The 15,655-nt window shown below is 46.3% G+C and overlaps 1 protein-coding gene across 4 annotated transcripts in view; it reads left to right on the plus strand.

Annotated features, from left to right (window-relative positions):
- The first annotated feature begins 414 nt into the window (after nt 1–414).
- NAA60 (N-alpha-acetyltransferase 60, NatF catalytic subunit) overlaps nt 415–15,655 on the plus strand; it is a 98,950-nt gene continuing 83,709 nt past the window's right edge. Inside the window, exons 1-4 of one of the 4 annotated variants that reach the window (XM_068244356.1) lie at nt 415–560; nt 4,606–4,701; nt 14,349–14,432; nt 15,226–15,393. The gene's annotated coding sequence lies outside the window, so the exon portion shown is untranslated. The remainder of the gene's footprint in view (nt 561–4,605; nt 4,702–14,348; nt 14,433–15,225; nt 15,394–15,655) is intronic. The other 3 variants (XM_068244354.1, XM_068244353.1, XM_068244355.1) reach the window with 3 other exon arrangements.

The raw sequence follows: 15,655 nt of genomic DNA on the forward strand, positions 1-15,655 counted from the left end.
GTGCAATACACAAAGACTGAAAGGAGACCAATGTCTTCTAACAAGTACCAGTAAAAAGTGAAATTACAAAAAAAAACCTGAGGTGAAATCTAAAGTATGGTTTGCGAAATCCTAGCGATAAATCTGAGTTTAGATAGGTCTTATTTACCCCTCTGCATTACAGATTGTGTGTATTGAGGGTTAATGTACAGCATCATTTTCTCATTAACAATTGTGGGTTTGAGCAAAGTGTTCCTGGCAGGCAGCCCCTGTAAATTTTCAGCAATTATGGTTTTGCGTTTATTTATTTTTAGTAAACCACTCTCAATAACTTCCTGGCCTCTCAGCTGTTTGTATATGGGGCACGTGCACGCGCTCCGCGCTTCCTCGCTATCAGTGTTGCTATGGAGCCTTCAACGTGGGCGCGCTCGGCTGCTGGGAGGCGCGTCCCCGCTGCAAGGAAATAGCTCTGCTCGCTAGTTCCTGTTTCGGTGACAGCAAAACAACGGGCAGAGCGGAGCCGCCTGAAGAGCGGAAGTCCCGGGCGGAGGCGGATCCCAGCCGTGCAGCGCAGGACAGAGGTAACAGCAGACTGGCAGGCTGACATGCGCTGTGTAGTGGGAAGCCTTGATTAGCTGCAGGGCATTAGGGGCCCTATAGTGCCCAGTGCTGGGGCCCCTCCTGCTAGAAGGTCACAGCTTGGCTGTTCTGACCCTCTTATCTAGGGACCATCACCCTGTGCTCATCTTCCCTTCTGCTCTGCTGTTGGGGAAGATCCATTCCTCGGTTCCACTTCTAATGGAAAATAGGGCATGCTAGAATGGGTTTAGGTTATAATTATTAGGAATGAAACTTTGCTCTGTATATCTCATATGTCTTTCTCCTGCTCTGTATATCTCATATGTCTTTCTCCTGCTGTTATACAGGCAGCTATACTGTCTATTCCATGGAATGGTATCACAGCATACCTGCTTGACTTGTACATGAGGAAATTGTCTTCTAGCTTCAAAACATGTGAATTGGGATTACACAGCTGTGGTGTGAATTACTGCATGCCTTGTTTTTACTCTACAGTGGGCAATTACTATGGTGTTGATCTTTGGAAAATATTTACCAGATTCAGAAGGCTAATAATTGATTACTTGACAGCTTATTTAATAAGCTGCCAGGCTAGTAACCATTTAGGCCTGTGGCCCACTGGGAGTGCTTATCACTGGAGATCGGCAAAGCACTGCAACAGTGGAACTCTATGGCGATTGCAGAGCAGTCGCTGCATTTTGGGAGTTGTGAACGACCCACTTATTTAGAATGTGGCCATGATGTGCAGTCCGTCATTCCGCTTGCGAATGCAGTATGTGAATGAGTTGGCCGTTCAGTTGGTTGGTGCGTGGAAAGTCGTGTAGACGGTTTGTCGTGGTGTTAGTCGTGCACTTTGCTGGACGTGTTTACGTAGCTTTAGCATAAGTGGTGAGGACTTGTTAGATATGCTCTCGTGGCCATTCTCTTGTCTGTGTACGAGCGTGGCTGCGCTGCGCTTGCGTGCTGCTGCACAGGTATGGCGGTGGGGTCAAGGAGTTTGTGGAAAACCTCTGGGCTATCCAGATGCTTCCCCATACTGAGGTAAGTATTTACTTTTAAACTTTTAATTCCTCGCAGGTTTGCTTTATGATCACAATAATAGTGGTGCAGTCTGGTGTAACGGCCGCTCTGTAATGTGGCTCGCCGCCCTGCAATGTACCACTTACGCGATGTTCACAGTGGGTGCGTTACGATGTAACCGCCTGTGGCACTGATTAACGGTTACAGAGAAGCATACTTTTAATTGATTGCATGCTTTGTGGCGTACAATGTAACACATGGGTAACAAGCAGCGCCGCTTTCCCCATCTGATCAGTTGCTGTCACAGGGAACGCAATGGACGCTGTGAGCCTAAAGCAAACCTGTAATGGGGATCTTCGATACCTACCTCAATAGTTTGATGGCCCGGAGGATTCTTGGATCCCTTTATTGTATTAATAAAGCGCCAACATATTACGCAGTGCTGGACATTAAAGTATAACTGTTGGGCATAAAGTCAAAAATCAATTCTTTATTTTTATCTGGTAAACAAGTAATAAGAATGCTAACCAGGAAATCCAAAAGTTAAAATCACTATTACTTACTTTGTTGATAAATGATCATTCCCCAGTTTACCTGACTCTTATTTGGTGCACAAAAAGTTGCAGGGCATGTTGGGTTGTCCTTTTTTTTTTTTTTTTTTTTTTTTTTTTTTTTGCTTCTCTACTTCCCCTCAGACTTAACTAATGGAGCCTGTTTTCCCCTCCCACACATCTGATCCTCTCCGATTGGCCAATATTTCTCATGCTGAGAGGAGAGCAAGGGAGAAAATGACATCAGGATTGGCTTCAAAATAGCCACACTTAAAATGGGAAATGCTAAGAAGAATTTTCTCTTTTTTTACTGTAGAAAAATCACTAAAATCAAAACGTGAACAGTGCAAAACATATTTTATGTAAGTAGAGCAAGTATTTATCTACTTATAGATGTGTTTTTTTTTTGGTTTCTGAGGTAGTATGGCTGACAGCTCCTCCTTAAAGAGAACCCGAGGTGGGTTTGAAGAATGTTATCTGCATACAGAGGCTGGATCTGCCTATACAGACCAGTCTCTGTTGCTATCCCAAACCCCCCTAAGGTCCCCCTGCACTCTGCAATCCCTCATAAATCACAGCCACGCTGCTGACAACTTGTCAGAGCTGGCTGTGTTTATCTCTATAGTGTCAGTCTGCTGCTCTCCCCGCCTCCTGCAGAACTCCGGTCCCCGCCTGCATCCCTTCCCTTCCTGCTGATTGAAGGGAAGGGATGGGGGCAGGGACCGGAGCTATGCAGGAGGCGGGGGAGCAGCCGAGACTGACACTACAGATGTAAACACAGCCTCACAGCACGGCTGTGACTTATGGGGGATTGCAGAGTGCAAGGGGACCTTAGGGGGGTTTGGGATAGCAACAGAGGCTGGGCTGTATAGGCAGATCCAGCCTCTGTATGCAGATAACATTCTTTAAACACACCTCGGGTTCTCTTTAAAGTTACAGACAATATTTAGGGGTGATATACAGCAATAAGACAATACAGGAATACATGCAAACCACATCACACAGCACAGTATGAGTACAAGGTAATGCTTAGTCCCTGGATGGGAGCATGGAGATGAGTTCACTCAGATCCATAGGATGGAGGTGCGAGACACAAGAAGGAGGACCCTGCCGAAGGCTTACAGTCTAAAGCCCGTAGAGCCCACTGTTGCAGCACAGGATCCCTCTTTTGAATGTGCATCTGTCCATGAAGGAGTGCATCTGGACTGGGCATGTGAGTAAGGTCCACACATGCTCAGTAGAATGAAGCTGCTTGTGCTTTTGTGTCTGAATGCTTTGTTTTACTGGGCATGTACAGACCTTGCGCATCCATTCCCAGTCCTATGCATGCCCTCATCCACAGCCAGGGGTACTGAAAGAATGTGTTTGACAGATTTTTGTCTAATTGGTTTAGAGGGGCCCTGCGCTGGTAAAGTGGGCTGTTGGGGATTTCGGGAAGCCTCTGGACCCCAGGGCTTCTTGAGGACTTTGCGGGGGTTCTGTCTGTGGCATTCTCTCCTGTGACAACGACCTTGGCTTGCATGCTGAGTAATTAGGGCTGGTTCAGACGGACGCTTACGGAGCGTTTACCGCAAGCGTTCGGACCGTCGCAGTAAGCGTTTACACCGAGCTTTTGCGCGCTTTTACCCGAACGCGGCGTTCGGGTCCTGATTTTCGCGAGCGTTCGGGCTGCCCCTGGAAGCAACATGTAGCTTCCAGGGAGCGGCCAACCGCGACGGCTAATGTTCCCCTACGGGAAAAAAAAACGCGACCGCATCACGACGCGACCGAAGGCTACTGAAAGCCTGACCGCGCAGCCGCCGCAACGCCCCCAGACGCGACGCTACGCAGACGTCCGTCTGAACCAGCCCTAAGTTTAAAAACTTCCTCCCTGGCTTCTCTGTGTTCTTTTCACTCATTTTCTGCCCATCCTGAATTCTAGCTTCCTTATTTGTTCGTCACTGACACGATGGTCATGTGACTGTTGTGAAACAATACCACCATGCTGTTGAGATGAACAGAGACGTGGGATGCCAGAACTGAGAGTGTGTGTACAGCAGATGGAGAGGAAATAGAGAAATCAAGCACACACTCACATCCAGCCACTACAACAGTGAGCACAATAATGGAGGGTATTAAATTGGTGTCGTGTAATGCTGGGCATATACGGAATAGATTATGCGCCGGGTCGAGCCGCTGGCTCGATCCCGGCGCATCCCCGCCGGCACCTGGATAGATTCTCGCTCGTCCCCGCGGGCGCTCCTCATCTTCGTCTTCTGCCCATTGTCCGCGGGCGGGGATCGAGCGGGGTCATCGGACCTGTCGGAAATTATCAATCGAGCCATCAGCGGCTCGATTGATAAGAAAGAAACTAACCGTGTATTCCCAGCATAAAAGAAACATGGAACGCAGGCTGGTAAAATAACTGTTAAGCCACACCCACATTTAAATACCATGCCTACCATAAAGTAAAGCTTCTCTCCTTCCTTTAATGCAGGGTTCCGTGAGATCCGAAATTATATGAAGGGTTCCTCCAGGATAAAATAGTTAAGCAAGGCTACTCTGGACCACCCAGAGGCACCCCACTACTGTGGTAAGTTTACACAAATAAAAACCTGTCAGCCACAGCGATTGGGACTCGGTCTCTCAGGTGGCGGTTCGTGAATAAGTCCTGTACAGATGTTTGTTGCTATGGTGAGGAGAGATGATGACCACAAGACACACAACAGAGCAGCCTCGGTGGACATGGTGAGAGAGGGAAGCAATGGGCTTAGGCATCGGTCGGGCGTTGCTAAAGATCTTGTGTGCTGGATCTTTGTTATATTAAAGAGAACCCGAGGTGGGTTTGAAGAATATTATCTGCATACAGAGGCTGGATCTGCCTATACAGCCTAGCCTCTGTTGCTATCCCAAACCTCACTAAGGTCCCCCTGCACTCTGCAATCCCTCATAAATCACAGCCACACTGCTGACAAACAGCTTGTCAGAGCTGGCTGTGTTTATCTCTATAGTGTCAGTCTGCTGCTCTCCCCGCCTCCTGCAGAACTCCAGTCCCCGCCTGCATCCCTTCCCTCCCTGCTGATTGGAGGGAAGGGACGGGGGCAGGGACAAGAGCTATGCAGGAGGCGGGGGAGCAGCTGAGACTGACACTACAGATGTAAACACAGCCTCATAGCATGGCTGTGATTTATGAGGGATTGCAGAGTGCAGGGGGACCTTAGTGGGGTTTGGGATAGCAACAGAGGCTGGGCTATATAGGCAGATCCAGCCTCTGTATGCAGATAACATTATTTAAACACACCTCGGGTTCTCTTTAAGGGACACCTGTACACACACTAAATTCTCAGCTGAGACGGTCTGCCTCAGCAGGGTGTCATCTAGAGTGTGCACCTAATTTTATACCCGGTCCCTCACTTCAGAGTTGCGAGCAATTGCCATAACTGGGAATCAGCTTGTTGATGTTTTTTTTTTGTTTTTGTTTTGATTTTTTTTTTTTTTTTTTTCATTGTAAGCTCCCTTCAACTTTGCCACCCCATAAGTGCATATGACTGCTGTAGGGTGAATAGAGTGTGTTTTAGAGTATTGTAGAATGCCATGCTCTTTCGCTTTCCTGGCTCCTGCGAGTGGAAAGACCGGCTTCTCAGATGCAGTTATGCAGCTCGCCCCGTTTTTTACCTTGTGACACACTGTTAAGAATCTCCAAATGTTTGGGGCACATGACATCAGATGTCTGCCAGCAGAAACATAACATTATCATAGTATCAGGCGCTAAGAATGTAAACTGCTGTGAACAGGTGATGTATGACCTGAATTGCCACCTCAGAAATGATGATTTCTCTCTGGAATGGTGCTGATTGGCTGTTTGAATCATGAGCACTTGATGTGTACTATAGTGGAACAACACTTTACAGCTGTTTTGTACTACCATATACTGCTGTGACACGTTGATATGCTGTCAGTTTGAAATGGTATAAAACTGAGGAGAAACAAAGTGCGATAAAAAATGAAAATAGTTGGATTACAAGATAATAAAAAAACGACCCAAATAAATCTAATTTCCTTTTCCACTTGCCACTTTTCGATCAGATCTTGCTGCAAGAGGAAAAGCCCTAATTTCTGGTGTTATTCAGACACTACTGCAGTGAAATAGACCAGCAGGGCTGCCAGGCAACTAGTATTGTTTAAAAGGAAATAAATATGGCAACCTCCATATACCTCTCACTTCAGTTCCCCTTTAAAAGACACCTGACCCAAATCAAAGCTATCTATGGTAAGCACAGAGATATGTTCCTGCTAGATCCGCATACCTCTGTGCACTGTCCGTTTCTCTCCTCGTTCCTTCTGGTTCCCATAATCGCATATTGAAAAACTTGACTTTTGGCTAAAGTCAAATTTTCAGACAGGAAGAGGCAGGCATGTTGTGATGTTCCCCATCACCCTCCCATTCCCTCCTCTTCCTTGCCCCGTTCACTTTTGTTCAGACTGCAAGTGGGAGGGCACAGACTGAATATCTTCAATAGAAAAGACTGCAGCAGATGGTGGTGGCACTCTGGTGCTGGAAATGGTCAGTGTCTGGACCCCTAAACAGGTTCTTTAAAGTGTACCTGAGATGGGGCCACATCATAAAAACATACATACCAGTGTTCTCCCCAGGCTCTTTTACCTGGGATCTCCACCCGGCTAGTTTTGGTGACCACCTGGCTGTCCTTGGCTCACCTCCTCCTATTCTGTAAGCAGAGTTGCTCACAGAAGCACTGGCCCTGCATTCTCATCTCGCCCCACCCAGCTACTATTTCATGCCACCCGGCTGGAAAAAAATTTCTGGGGAGAACGCTGCATACTTGGTGTTTCCTCCAGCCTGATCGCTCCCACACCGCCCTCTTCTGACTCCCTGTTCGCCAGCAACTGCCCGCCGTGTGGCCTGTCCGCGCATGCGGAGTTGGCCCTGGACTGGAGGACGTTGTCGCGGCCCAACTCCGGCTTGTCAGCCACCAATTGGCTCTTGACTGCCTAATTGGGGGCAGGAGGCGTGGCAATGCAGATTGGCACTGCAAGAGCCTAGTGGAGATTATGAAAAAAACTCACCACTTTTGCAGTAACGACGGGGCGGAGCCATCAGCTGCCTGGAGGCATGATGTCAGAACAGGTAAGTATTTAACTATGACACCCATCCATATGCTGTCTCTTTTATGGGAGGTACTCTTTTTCACTGAAAATCATGAGTGCAAATGTACCGCGAGAAATTGCACCATGTTTGCTGTGGGATTTTCTTGAGCTTCCATTGACTTTACCCACACGCAAACACAGGAAAAAATGCTCTATGCTTTTGGGTGAAAATCAAATAACAGTAGTGGGCATGGGGCACAATTACAATGACAACCACTGTGCCCTTGCGACCAGTGAAGCACTGGCAAATAGCATGTGACCCAATTTTCGGATCGAACGGCGGGCAGTGGAAAAGGGACCTAAAAGTTATTTGATATTACCTAAACTCAGAGCTTAAATGACAACTGTAGTAAGAGGTATATGGGGGCTGCCATATTGAGTACCTTTTAACCAAACCTGGTTGCATAGTGTTCTGGTTATGGGCTCCGCCTCTGACACTGGAGACCAGGGTTTGAATCTCTGCTCTTCCTGTTTAGTAAGCCAGCACCTATTTACCTTGGGCAAGACTCCATAACACTGCTACTGCCTACGGAGCGCTCCCGAGTGGCTGCAGCTCTGGCGCTTTGAGTCTGCCAGGAGAAAAGCGCAATATAAATGTTATTTGTCTTGTCATACCAGTTGCCTGGCAGGCCTGCTGATCTATTTGGCTGCCATATTGTCTGAATAACACCAGAAACAAGCATGCAGCTAATAATGTCAGAAACACCTGCTGCATGCTTGTTCAGGGGTCTATGGCTAAAAGTATTAGATGCAGAGAATCAGCAGGGCTGCCAGGCAACTGGTATTGCTGAAAAGGAAAATAAATATTTCAGCCTCCACATACCTCTCGCTATTGTTGTGAGAAAAACAAGCTACGAGTTCCTTCCAAGGTCTAGGGGAAACCTTTTTGCCTGAAGCACAGCTTTACAATCTAACTGTGAAATTGGGTGTCTATCGGGAACATTGCTACGGCACCCCAGCACTAGCGATATATTGAGATTGGAGTGTATTTGGTGTCAGCAGCACTGCTAATATGATAAATGAGACAGGGAAACGTTACCCCTGGATTGTAATGTGATCTGTGGCCGTACAGCTCCAGCATGAAATAATACACCTGGATTGTAAGGACTGCCGCTTTACCTGCCGTATCCTGTGTCCAGCCATGAGATCTGATTTATTACTGCACATTACACATCACCTGCCATTGTGTTCAGCATACCGTAGTACTGCCCGAGGAAACCTTTTACACTTGATTAATACTGAGTGTTAAGCTACCCATACTTTAGCATATGGGACAGCAGACTCGCTCACCAGATAGACCCCTCACTGATCGAATCTGATCAGAAAGGGGGTCTATTGCTGCCACACATCTGCGCACAGATTTCAGTATGAAAGCCTATTGGAAATCTGTGCAGTCACCTCCACCCGCCAGAAGCCCAGGTCTCTTCCCCGTGTAATATGGACCCGTAGGGAGTGTGCAGTGTAGTTTTGGTCCGCCCACACGCCGCCTCCTCCGGGACTTTCTGCATTACCGCACAGTGGCGTAGTAGTTAGAACTCTCGCCTTGCAGCGCTGGGTCACATGGTTTGGAACCGAGCCAGGGCAATATCTGCACTGAGTTTGTATGTTCTCCCCGTGTCTCAGTGGGTTTCCTCTGGGCACTCCAGTTTCCTCCCACATCTCAAAAACATACAGATAAGTTAATTGGCTTCCCCCCTAAAATTGGCCCAAGACTACAATACATACACTACACAATACATACATAGATATATGGTAGGGACTAGATTGTGAGCTCCTCTGAGGGATAGTTTAAGAGTAACTGTTGGGCAAAAAATATCAGTCTCTGCCAGATTTGATCATAATTATAAAATCTATGGAATCTCAGTACCGCAAATAGAGTAATGTGTGGGCACCCATGGAAAAAGGGGCTGATCTGCATATTTAACATGAATTGATTGGATGTTTTCTGCTAGTCAGTCTCGATACTTTGCTACTTTCTCCTAGGCCATATCAAACTTGTGCAAGGGCTGCTGAAAGATGAGGGCATTAGCGGCTGTCTGGTTGCAGTTACACACTCGCAAAGAGAACTTTCTGTTTCCATTAAATTCAGCCCCAGCTCTGAATAATTTTATGGAATCAGGTTGCTTGTATTAGCTTGGCTAAAGGTCTTTTTTTTTCTTGCTGTGCTACCTATTCATGAGGCCTTTAGCCACATGAAAAGGATAAAAGGAAGCTAAATGAGCTTAAAAAACTAATTCTTGGTAAATAGAGGAGGTAGTGGTGGACTTACCTCCTCCAAGTACACACAACGACTGTAGTAAAGACAGTCAATATATTTTATTTATGAACTCCAAATATGCAACAGGTTTGATCCCGCTTCATCAGGCAATAACAGAGCAATAGCATATGTGGTCAGTAGAAGAGTCAGGCACCTCAGAGGTGCCAGCAGCTGATCGACCCAGATTTTCCGTCCGGACCGAACCATCAAATCGATCGAAATCGGCCGGAAATCGATCATTCTGCCAATCGATCATGCTTTCTGCTGCATCAAATTCTAGCCAATTTGATCAAAACGGTCGAGTCGGCCGTCGATCGATGGCTAAAATCGACCAGTGTATGGGCCCCTTTAAACAAGGTGTGTATGAGATCTGCAGATATCATAGACTATGAATGCATTTTGCAGGGATTGATCTTTTGCAGATGCTGATCTGTTGCATGTGTCCAGCATCTTTATGTGCAGCATCTTGCAAAGATTTTTGTCTGATGGGGAGTTCAGCTCCATAAAATAGACTGTGTAGAGTATAGCTCTCATACTACATGGAAGGGGGTAAAATTAGTCTAAGATCTTTCATTAATCTTTCAAGTGTGTACACACCATAAGGGTGCATATACGCATCCAATTTTGATTGGCCAATTTTACCACTTCCATGTAGTATTAGAGCTTACCAACACAATGGGCCTGATTCACAAAGCGGTGATAACTCAGTTATCACGCCTAAAAGACTTTAGGCGTGATAACCTTTGCACCACCTAGTTATCACCGATTTGTGCTGCTCTTCGCACGAAGCTCCCGCGCGCAAAGTGCAAAGTCCCATAGGGCTTAATGGACGCTGCGCGCGCGAAGCGGGGGCGCTGCGCGCACAAAACTTTGCGCGCGGAAAATTCGCGCGAGTTTCTTCTTATCATGCCTAAACTGAGTTTAGGCGTGATAAAGGGCTTTTCACTCGCGTGCAAACACTTTGCACCGCTTTGTGAATCAGGCCCAATCTGTTCATAGTATTTAGAATCTGTTGCCTCTTATGCTACATGGAGGTGGTTAAATTGGCCAAAGATTGGCCAATCAAAATTGGATATGTGTACACTCCTTTAGGCTAATAAAAGTATTAGAGGCAGAGGATCAGCAGGGCTGCTAGGCAACTGGTATTGCTTACAAAGGAAATAAAATATGGCAGCCTCCACATACCTCTGGCTACAGTTGTCTTTTAAGCTTATCAAGATTTATGTCAACTGCGGTCTATTTGAACAGATCTACTAGTGATTTATTAATCCCATTTTAATAAATTGAAAAAAACAATTGGAAGTTTATCCTTGAAAGCCTATTGGGAATGGTAGTAAATATTGGACGCTGGGAGATTAATGGGCAGATCGCACTGTACTGCGTGAAGCGGTAGAGTGGGAACACCAGGGAACCCACAGCTGCATTGCTAGAAAGCTCACAGTGGCAGCATTATGAGGAGAAACGAGTGGAGGCGTTCAGTAAAATGATTGCCATTCAGTTTCTGATCAGGGACGCATGGTGCTTGGGTAATGGTAGTCTATGGGCGACGCGCGTAGTGTACACGGCAGAGCGTGGTGGACCGATGAGAACCCCAAGCAATCCCAGTAATGTACCTCCTGGGGGGGGGGGGGGGGGGCAGCGCTGTGCATATGACCCTGTCTGTTCACTCTGCTGCAGGGATACGGATATCTCTCTCTATTATTATATATATATATAATCTCCTAATCCTATCAGGCGTCCAACTCACTGCTTGGGCTCTCGATTATCGATAATTAACACAGGCCTCTATTAGACGCCTGCCAATCTCCACGCCTAAATGACCTGATCCATATTGGATTTGTTTAATTGTTATGCTCAGATTGCGCCCAGAAAATAGCCCAGAAAATAGCACTGACCGCACTCTATGGACTATTGTCATTGTGTACCTGAATTTTTCCAGAACACTATCCATGCTGTTAGTCAAGTTTGGGAGTTGTGCACTTACATTAGTGGGTCCTTGCATTTATTATAATACCTTCTCAAATGACCCATTCTCTTCTGCCATTCACATGTAACATTATCTTTTTTTCATGTGGACAATAAAGTTAATATTGTAGCAGTGCATGGAGCTAATGAAACTTTTAGAACTGTGTTTGGTGCTTGTCCTGTTCCATTAAGGTTATTTAAAGCAGACTTGCTGCACGGAAATCAGTTTGTATTGCTAAAAAAGGTTTCCACTCATTGTGGCCAGACCAACCAAAACATTGATTGGATTACTGTAAGTGTGTTTGGACAAGTTGTGCCTTTGAGTGGCAAAAGGGTGTCCACAAAGTGCTTGTGGCAAAGGATGCTGGGATACCAGCATCATCAGTTGTTCACTGCACACCTCAGAGCAGGGCTGGACATATTATTATTATTATTATTATTATTATTTAGTATTTATATTAAGTCAACATCTGCCACAGCGCTGTATAGAGTACAGTCTTTTCACTTAGGGTAACTGTCCCTCAGAGGGGCTCAGAATCTAATAACTACAATAGTCCTATGCCTATGTATGTATCATTGTCTAGGGCCAGTTTAGAGGGAAACCAATTAATCTGTATGTTTTTGGGATGTGGGAGGAAACCAGAGTGCCCAGTGGAAACTCACGCAGGCACGTGCAGTGCCCTGGCTGGGATTTGAACCGGAGACCCAGCACTGCAAGGCGAGAGCTCTAACCACTATGCCACCGTGCTGTCACATTTTAATATACAAATCAAATACGTAAATTAAAGTGCTGGGTTGCAAGAGAATAAGGTGCTTATACAGTAAGTGCATACAACACTGGATTGGGCATGATGCACATTGTATTTTGTAGCGGTGTACAGAAGGTCAGGAAAGAAACCTGGGATTTCCCCCCATTCCCCCCCCCCCCCCCCCCCTTTTGCACCACTTGTATTGCAAGTTTGAATACCAGCTTCCTCAGGAGTTGGTGTGTTGTGTGAGACTACTAACTATACTTTTATACTTTTTTTTTTTTTTTTTTTTCTGTTTTGTTTTTTTAGTTGGGTTTTAACCACTTAACGACCGCCTAACGCCCATAGGCGTCGGCGGGTTGTTAGTAGTATAGCATGGATTTCCATGCCAGTTCACGGAGACTGCCTCCGTGAACAGTGTGCGAGCCGCCGATCGCGGCTCGCACGCATAATGTAAACATGCGGGGAGGGAATCCCCGCTGTTTACATCACACGGCGCTGCTGCGCAGCAGCGCCGTGACGTAGATCGGCGATCCCCGGCCTCTGATTGGCTGGGGATCGCCGGCATCTGATAGGCAGAAGCCTATTCTATCAGGCGCAGGACGGATATCCGTCCTGCGCCGCACACAGGAGAAGGGAGAGGGAGGTAAGCAGAGAGAGCCCAGAAAACGCTGCGGAGGGGGGCTTTGAGGAGAGCCCCCCCCCCCCCGCAAATCAATAGTAGCCAGCGGCGATCAGACCCCCCCTGCAGGACATCCCCCTAGTGGGGAAAAAAGGGGGGAAGTCAGATCGCCCTGCCTTTTACCTGATCGGTGCTGCGGGCTGTAGAGCCCACGCAGCACCGATCATTCCAAAATCCCCTGGTCCTTAAGTGGTTAAAGGGAATGTCCAAGCAAAATAAAAAAATGAGTTTCACTTATTTGGGGCTTCTACCAGCCCCATGCAGCCATCCTGTGCCCTCGTAGTCACTCACTGCTGCTCCAGTCCCCCGCTGGCAGCTTGCCGACCTCGGAGGTCGGCGGGCCGCATTGCGTACATTTTTACGCATTCCCGCTAGTGCAGGAACATTAACACATACATTTTTACGCATTACTGGTTCAATGCGTAAAAATGTACGCATTAAACCAGTAACGCGTAAAAATGTATGTGTTAATGTTCCTGCACTGGCGGGAATGTGTAAAAATGTACGCAATGCGGCCCGCCGACCTCCGAGGTCGGCAAGCTGCCAGCGGGGGACTGGAGCAGCAGTGAGTGACTATGAGGGCACAGAATGGCTGCTTGGGGCTGGTAGAAGCCCCAGATAAGTGAAACTCATTTTTGTATTTTGTTTGAACCTTCCCTTTAAGGGTGACTTCACTAACCCATTGATGGCTTTAAATGTTATTCTTTTATTAGGATTTTTTTTTATTTATTTTTTTATTGCCAAATATTATAATTGTGGTCACAGGGAATGCCCCCAAAAGTTGTAGTTTTATTAGTCCTACTTTAAAGATCTGAATGGGCGATGCTGAATGCCAGCTTAGCCATGCCTCCTTAAAGTGAACCCGAATTAAAAATAAACTGATGAGATAAACAATTGGATCTGTCCTCCTACTCCTAAAAATAACTTTTTTTTTAAAGACATTGCATGGTTTTATTTTATTATTATTAATTAGTATTTATATAACGCTGGCCTCTTCCACGCATAGTGTCCTGGCTGGGATTCAAACTGGGGACCCAGCTCTGCAAGGCAAGAATGCTAACCACTACGCCACCGTGCTGCTGTTTATGTATAAAGTAGAATTGATGTTCAATTGCAGCGTCTCAAGCATCTTCGAGCGAAAATACAGGAGCTATTGACCTTTTTATCCATCAGAAGCCCAGTTATCTGCTTAGGGAAAGGGTTTTATAGCTGTAATGTGTTATGAGGGAGGGAGCTATAGCCTGACTGGGTTCCAACTGGGGAAAAATTGCGTAGCTGAATACAGGTGTCTGTGTTCTTGCCACTGTATTAACACATGACTATCTCATCACGTCACATGTCATGTCGGGTACACTTTAGAAGCATTTATTCAAAACTTTAGTGGATACTTTATTCTTGTGTGTCTTTCATTCTTTCTCCAGCTCATGGACTTTCTGTAAACGGTTTCGGAGCTCAGGGCTCAGTCGGGAGAGGCCGGCCTGAGACCAGTCCGCTCTGGAAACAAGGTGAGACTTTAATGCCATCTCTTTCTCCTTTCTGATGTCTGATTGTTGAAGCAAGGCATTGGTCCAAGATCATGAACTTGACCTGCTTATTTGATCTGTGATTGATACACTTGCAGTAGAGTACAAGGTCCAGTCATCTCTAGCCTTTTCTGCTTAGTCAGACGATGGAGCCTGGGCCTCTTTTAAAACAAAGTTTGGCCTCAAAACAGCGCAGGAATTTTTTTGGGCGCACTATGGGCTTGATTCACTAAGACAAAAAGCACACCTTATCAGAGTTAACAGGCCTTATCAAAGTTAGCACACCTTATCAGAGTAGCATAGCGAGCGCATGATCTTATGCCTGCTAATTGGCAATGACGAGAGTGCCACTCTTCCTGCTCTGAGCCTCTGCGGGTTTCGTACCGCTCGCTATGCTACTCTGATAAGGCATGTTAAATCTGATAAGGTTTGTTATCTCTGATAAGGCGCGTTAACTCGGATAAGGCATGCTATTTGTCGTAGTAAATCAAGTCCTCCGGGCTTAGCCCACAGGCTGTACTGTGAATTACGGCTGTTGCAGTGCTCACACAGAGCACAAATTACTGTAAAAACAGCTATTGCTGGTAGACGAATTACGTCTTATCCCCCAGTCCACAGCGGCCCGAATTTCCCTGAGCCATTTTTGCATGTATGCGTTTGGCCTATTAAACCCTGTTTCTAGATGTAAATATACAGCTGTGCTGATTTATTAGTACAATACAAGTCCTGGTTCTGAATGAAACAAATTCTGACTGGCTGCTTTGTGTACCTGCAGCATTTTGCTTCCGTTTTCCTTTTACCCATCTGGATAAGTCATCAGCAGTGAGTTTCCCCCCTCTGTGGCTCACTATGCAGGATCCAACCCTTGGCCGGCATTTCTTGGGTACATGATGCAGAATACCTCTCTCAGATTCCATTGTCTCTCAGGTCACTGTAGAAGAAGGTTATACATTTTAATGTACATTAATGTAATACTCTGGATTTGTGTTTGTATATTAATGGGATTTACCTATTTTATATTTCCTTTTAAACAATACCAGTTGCCTGGCATCCTGGTGATCCTGGTCAGACGCCAGTCAGAAACACCTGGTTGTCATGCTTGTTCAGGGTCCGTGGCTATAGGCTGGTACACACGTCCAACAAAGTGCACGACCAACTCTACGACATGACAAACCGTTTATGCGTTTTGTTTTTTTCCGCGCACT

The sequence above is a fragment of the Hyperolius riggenbachi genome, chromosome 7 (assembly GCF_040937935.1).
Source record: "Hyperolius riggenbachi isolate aHypRig1 chromosome 7, aHypRig1.pri, whole genome shotgun sequence".
NCBI classification, from domain to species: Eukaryota; Metazoa; Chordata; class Amphibia; order Anura; family Hyperoliidae; genus Hyperolius; species Hyperolius riggenbachi.